General features: G+C 34.7%; 1 long non-coding RNA gene across 1 annotated transcript; it reads right to left on the bottom strand.

The window, feature by feature from the left end:
- Nucleotides 1-2507: 2507 nt before the first annotated feature.
- LOC108994215 lies at nucleotides 2508-5889 on the bottom strand. The gene is made up of 6 exons (XR_001996660.2): nucleotides 5808-5889; nucleotides 5504-5728; nucleotides 5351-5416; nucleotides 4539-4655; nucleotides 3373-3456; nucleotides 2508-2646 (listed from the first exon to the last, which is right to left on the bottom strand). It is a non-coding gene; the product is annotated as an uncharacterized LOC108994215 (long non-coding RNA).
- Between the last annotated feature and the right edge of the window lie 705 nt (nucleotides 5890-6594).

The following is a 6594-nucleotide window of genomic DNA, read 5'->3' as shown; positions in this document are numbered from 1 at the left end:
GTAGAGGAAGAGAATAGAAGAGGAGGAAAGGAAGATATGAGGAAGTGAGGAGGAGAGGAGGGAGGAAGAGAGGAAGCGTGGAGAAAGAGTGGAGGAGGGGAGGAAGAGTGGAGTGATGAAGAGAGATAGAGGAGAGGAAGAGTGAAGAAGAGGAGGAAAGGAAGAGAGGAGGAAGATAGGAGAAGAGGGGGGGAAGAGTGGAGGAGATGAGGAAGAGAGGAGGAGAAGAGTGGAGGGAGGAAGAGATGTGGAAGAGAGGAGGAAGTGTGGAAGAGTGGAGAAGAGGAGGAAAGAAAAAGTGGAGGAGAGGAGGAGGAGGAGAGAAAAAACTTGTAATAAAAAAAATATAGGAAATTTTCTGCTATGATATTACTTTTACTAGTAATTGACTGTTAAAAAGTTCTCATAATATGCATTGCAAAAATAATGCCTCAAAGAAAAAAAAAATAGATCAGTAAAAAAACGTAAAAAAACGTGAATACGTTTACCTCGTTCTATAAAATGCATAAACATAGCAAGTATCTTCTGTCATCAATCTTTACAAGGTTCGTTGCTACAATGCTAAAGGCACATCAACCGGCATGGAAAACCTGCATTATTAGACAATCCTAGGAAACTACAAATTTTGCAAATAATGGAAAAGTATAATGAATCTACAAAGAAATATAACAAACCTAAAGTTAATGAAGTTCAACATTATCAAGAAAAATATAATGTGAAATAAAATAAAAAAGTCATGAAAACAATCCAATAAGAGACATAATGCTTCTAACATAACATACCTATTGATTCATTGGGCAAAATACCGCAGTTAGCTTGTCATAATATAGTCATTGAAAGCTGTCAATGTAAAGTATGTAACTACATTTCATCATCGAAAAATATATGTCATCAGATAAAAAAGTAATAGTACGGAATTAATCCTGTAATCTGTCATCATACTATTTACATATGTCGTCTAAACAAGGAGTATAATTTCGAATAGGAAACAACAATATCAGTACCTAAATCTACCTTTCTTCATCCCTTCATCTTTGCATCAAAATGAAAGGTATTCCTGAATAAAGGACTAAGACCTATAAAGAGTACTTTATACAAAAATAATAATGAATACAAAATGTCATCTTTAATCCTAGAGAGCGTATGCCTCCTTTGTCTCAAAGTTGTACATGCCTAAGGCCTCCTCAACAAATCTCAAGGTTTAGAAATTAAAATTTAAAACCGATAAGGATTGAGAAAGAAATACTAAAAGTCTAATTGCATCCAAACAAAAAAATATAATATTTAAAAATATAACATACAAATAGTATCTCTAATAGGAAGAAATGTGAGGAGGAGGAGGAGGATGAGGAAGAAGAAGTGAGGAGGAGAAGAGGGAGAGGAGAGGAGGAAGAAAGGAAGAGTGAAGGAATGAAGAGGGTGGAGGAGGAGAGGAGGAAAGGAAGAGCGGACGAAGAGTGGAGGAGAGGGAGAGATGAGGAAGAGTGGAGGGAGGGAGAGACAGGGGAGGAAATGACGAGAGGAGGAAGAGATGAGGGGAGGAAGAGTGGAGGAGAGGAAGAGAGGAGAATAGGTGGAAAGGAATGAGGAGGAGAGGAGGAAGAGTGGAGTAGGGGAGGAAGAGTGGAGGGATGAAGAGAGCTGGAGGAGGAGAGGAGGAGTGAAGAAGAGGAGGAGGAAAGAAAGAGATGATGAAGAGTGGAGAAGATGAGGAAGATAGGAGAAGAGGGGGGAAGAGTGGAGGAGATGAGGAAGAGAGGAGGAGAATAGTGGAGGGAGGAAGAGAGGTGGAGGAGAGGAGGAAGTGTAGAAGAGTGGAGAAGAGGAGGAAGTGTAGAAAAGTGGAGAAGAGGAGGAAAGAAAGAGTGGAGGAGAGGATGAGGATGAGGAGGGAAAAAACTTATAATAAAAAAAATATAGGAAATTTTCTGCTATGATATTACTTTTACCAGTAATTGACTGTTAAAAAGTTCTCATAATATGCATTGCAAAAATAATGCCTCAAAGAACACAAAACAGATCAATAAAAAAACATGAATACGTTTACCTCGCTCTATAAAATATATAATCATAGCAAGTATCTTCCGTCATCAGTCTTTACAAAGTTCGTTGCTAAAATGCTAAAAGCACATCAACCAGCATGGAAAACCTAATCCTAGATAACTACAAATTTTGCAAATAATGGAAAGTATAATTAATTTACAAAGAAATATAACAAACTTAAAGTTAATGAAGGAAAACGTTCGAAGTTCCACATTATCAAGACAATATAATGTAAAATAAAATAGAAAGTTCCTGAAACAATCCAATAAGAGACATAATGCTTCTAACATAATATACCTGTTGATTCTTTAGGCAAAATAGCACAGTTAGTTTGTCATAATATATTTATTGAAAGTTGTTTGCATAAAGTTCTTAGCTACCCTTCATCATTGAAGAATATATGTTATCAGATAAAAAAATAATAGAACGGAATTAATCTTGTAATCTACCGTCAAACTATTTACTTTTGCCGCTAAATGAGGATTATAATTTCGAATAGAAAACAACAATATAAGTACCTAAATCAACCGTTCTTCATCTCTTCATCTATGCATCAAAATGTTGTGCAAAAGATGAGCCAGAAGTACTCACTGCTGAAAGACTCTGAAAAAAGGGTTTAACAAAAATGATGAAAGGATTAGAACACTTGTAATCACTAGTTACTCGACAAATTATCACTAACAAGTTTCACATATGAATTGATCTCTAGAAAATGGAATTAGTTTTTAACTGTATTGCGTTTTTGCATGACTACCTAATGTAAACAAAGCTCACTGAGCTTAACGAGGCTCTTAAAAAAAAGTAGGAATCATCTTTCAAAAATTAGAGTCTCATATGGTTTCAACCAGAGGAGGCAAACGGCAAATACACTTGCAATTGACACACTTGTGCATGCAGAATATTTGGAGTTAAAAGACCATAAGCCCCCATCCTGTTCCAACTTAAGAGGAAAATTCCAAGGTGTCTTACGAGGAACCCTACATTGATTTTCAAGCATATAGAATTATCCTATCAGATGAGGTCATGCACAATTACTAAAACTAGGTGTTTATTTGAGCAATTGGTTTGATATGATGTACACTAATCAATGTATGTGAACTTTGCAAAACCAGACCCAAACCTGTCAACCAACAATTTTATTCAATCAAATTTATATTCACATATCTCAAGCACACCCAATTGTTCAATAGCGTCAGCTACATTTGAAAAAAGTTAACAGATTGATTTCCAGGACCTATATAAAATAAAAAATGTTACAGTGGCTGAAAAGAGCAGCAACTATCCAAATAGAAGTTAGATAGCATTAACAAAGAAAGCGTGAATCAAAACCTTTGTTTGAAGGAAACTATGTTCAGGAAGATTTGGCTTCAAAACGTCTAATAGAAAAGCCATTGCCTCACGGATCAGGTTCTTCTGTTAAAATCACAAAGAGTTGAAAGCAAAAATCAAAATCAATTTACCCCTATGAAGCCTGTCAGTATTAAAAAAATTAAAGCAATAACAATGGAAAATCACACGTCCTTATTATTACATTAATATACCAACTCAAAATTCATTAGAGACAGCAAACCTGCAGAAAGAGATGTTTTCACAGTTTCAACTCGTTTGTTTTCACATATGAGATGAGTTGAGATGAAAGTTTAAAATTGAATAAAAATATTCTTAAAATATATTTTTTTAATATTATTTTTATTTTGGGATTTGAAAAAGTTGAATTGTTTATTTGATTTTGTGTGAGAATTTGGGAAAGTTGTAATGATTAGATGAGATTAGATGAAATGAGTTGAAAAAAGTTGTAGACTAGTAAGTACTAAAACAGCAAAACATACAAACACAGAGAGATATAGTCCAATACTTGAGGATCTGAACGAAGGATTGTCTGTAGAAGGAATAGTTAATCTAGACTATACCCAACCTAAAGGAATAAAGAAACAATGAAATGATCAGACCATGAAATAAGTAAACAAAAATAAATGATAAATAATATAATAATAACATAATGCAATCAATCACAATAGCAACAATGATTAAAAGAAAAAGATATCTTCACCTGTTTTGAATGTATCAAAATTTTATCAAATCCCCTCTATTTGCAAACAAGTAACATGCAAAATAGATGTTTGCTCCTATAGTATGTCTTATTCAGTAACTACCAAAAAATGCATAACTAAGCACCCTCAAGAAAGAGGAGCAATCCTTTTTTTATTTTTTAACAGGAACAATCTTATGTAGCAACATTCAATTCCGGCAAAAGAAAGATCCTGATACACAATGAATGTCAAACTGGACAACAGAGACAGTGAGGAGAGATAAGGCCAATACAACCAGTGCTTACAGAGATCCTAAATGGCCAGAAATCAAACGGAGACAATTTGACATGGATGAAGAACATTGAAGCTATGAAATATTAGCAGCCAACGAAATGTGTTTGATTGAAAAAAAAAAATTTTTTTGAAAGGTAAGATGTTTTTGATTGGAGAATCAACATGTAAAACCTGGAATTTGGCAACTGTGTCTGGTGTCCGGAGGATTCCTTGGGGGGACTCGGCAGCAAGTTCTGCAGCTTCTTTGTACTTTGTTTGGGAAAATAGTTCTTGGAAACGTTGGACAACCTGAGTCCCAAAACTGAGCATCCCCAGATTTTTAGTATTATAAGAAGGCACAGAGCAATAAATAATTTAAACTCTAAGCATATATTCACATACAAGCAGTTAAAGAATAAAAACATGTAATTAAAAAACATGTTACCATTCAATATATGCAACACAAACATCATTTATTCTATCATTGTGAGACCCCAGGTTCTAAAACGCAATGGCAATAATACACGTCCATATTCCCACATCCACAGTGAATATGAGACAGGGATACACTATATACCCAACAACAGGGGTTCGCTAACCTCAGGAAGCACAGCCCAAAACATCATCTTTTTTATTCTTGGGATGTAATCATACTACACTTGTTAATCGTAACAAAAAGAGGGTCAACAGTAAACATCATTAATAAATCACATCTATCTCTGCTCTTAATAAAGGCTAGGCAGCACTGGTATGCTTAGGAAATCTACAAAAGTAATTAAAACTGTTCAATACTTTGCAGTGAAGGAGACTTTTTAGGAGAAACATGTATAAAGAGAGTGCCTTGATCATTAAAAAAACTAATCTTTCAAGCATTATCAAATCACAAACTGCAACATGGTTGCATAACTGCGTTAAATAACTACTGATTGATTTTAATTTTTATCTGCTGAAAATTTTCAAACTAGCAGAATGGGTACTATAAGGTGGAAAAAGAATCAGCTTACAAGCTGCTCGGCTCCAGGAAGATTCCCTCTTTTGGCAAGATTGACAGCAAGCTCCAAATTGTTCAACTGTAAATGTAAATAGACCCCCATTTGTAAACAAAATAATTATTCTTCCATAATAAAACCAACAAAAATGCATGCTTGTGAGTATACCTGGCCACGACAAATGGTACAATTGTTTGATCATTTACAGTAGCCAATAACACCTGTCCATGCTTATTGATTGCATAAAAAACCTCCCACTGGTGAAGCTACTATCAAAAATATTGGATCTGGACAGATTCTATTTCTATAAACTGCAGTAACGGTCTCCAAGTCATAAACAAATAATAGCCCAAGCTTGGTGATCACGTAGATCAAACTTTATTTGTGGGATATCTGTGAATCAAAAAATTCATGACTATCAATTTTGCAATAGTTTACTGAAACAAGTGCCAAAAAGTAGCGACTTTGATACCTGCATTGCAACTGGAAAGTCTTCGGCAAAATCTGGAACGAACAAAAGATCTGCATGTTTCTTTGTAAAAGAAGGCTTCCCTACCATAAAAAATGCAAATTCATATAGTTATTAAGGATGCAAGAAAAAAAATTTTGGTTGGTAGGATGCAAGAAAGTTGCAGAAGTAGAAAATGTGAATACATATTAATGATAACCATAACTTCTGTAAACTAATATTCTGCCCCCAGCATTCCCTATAGATTCTGTAAATTAATACAGTCTACCTCCAGGAATCCCACTTGATACCAGAAATGTTTATGAATCTCAAGCTCTTACTTCCTCTAGCCATAAATTCGAATACGCATCTTGACAAGCCTAAAACATAGCAAAAATTTAGGCTACTTACTCCAATTCCAACTTATACAAAATTTCTAAACAATAGCTTTCAAAGTACAACCATGTGAAACCAGTATTCATTTATATTTTCCATAATTTTTATCATCTCCACTAAGATTTCAGTAATTCGCAACACATAGCCGCACCTGCCCTGACCTTTTTTATTTTTTATTTTTTTGTAAGTTGTCTGGGCAATTTTTTTTTTTACAATTGATCTTTTAGTGTAGGGCCTAGGCTACGTGGGGAGACCCAGTCCATCAGATTTTATGCAATTTATAATGAGTTTTACAACCAAGATACCTATTTCCAGCTTGCATGACAGAAAACCAAATCCATAACTGACTTTACATACATACATAAAGAACAAAAATTTCTCTGGAACAGGGAAATCTATAGGTATGTATATGGAA

Source organism: Juglans regia, chromosome 2 (assembly GCF_001411555.2).
Source record: "Juglans regia cultivar Chandler chromosome 2, Walnut 2.0, whole genome shotgun sequence".
In the NCBI taxonomy this organism is placed as follows: Eukaryota; Viridiplantae; Streptophyta; class Magnoliopsida; order Fagales; family Juglandaceae; genus Juglans; species Juglans regia.
This window is presented reverse-complemented; position numbering and strand designations above follow the sequence as displayed.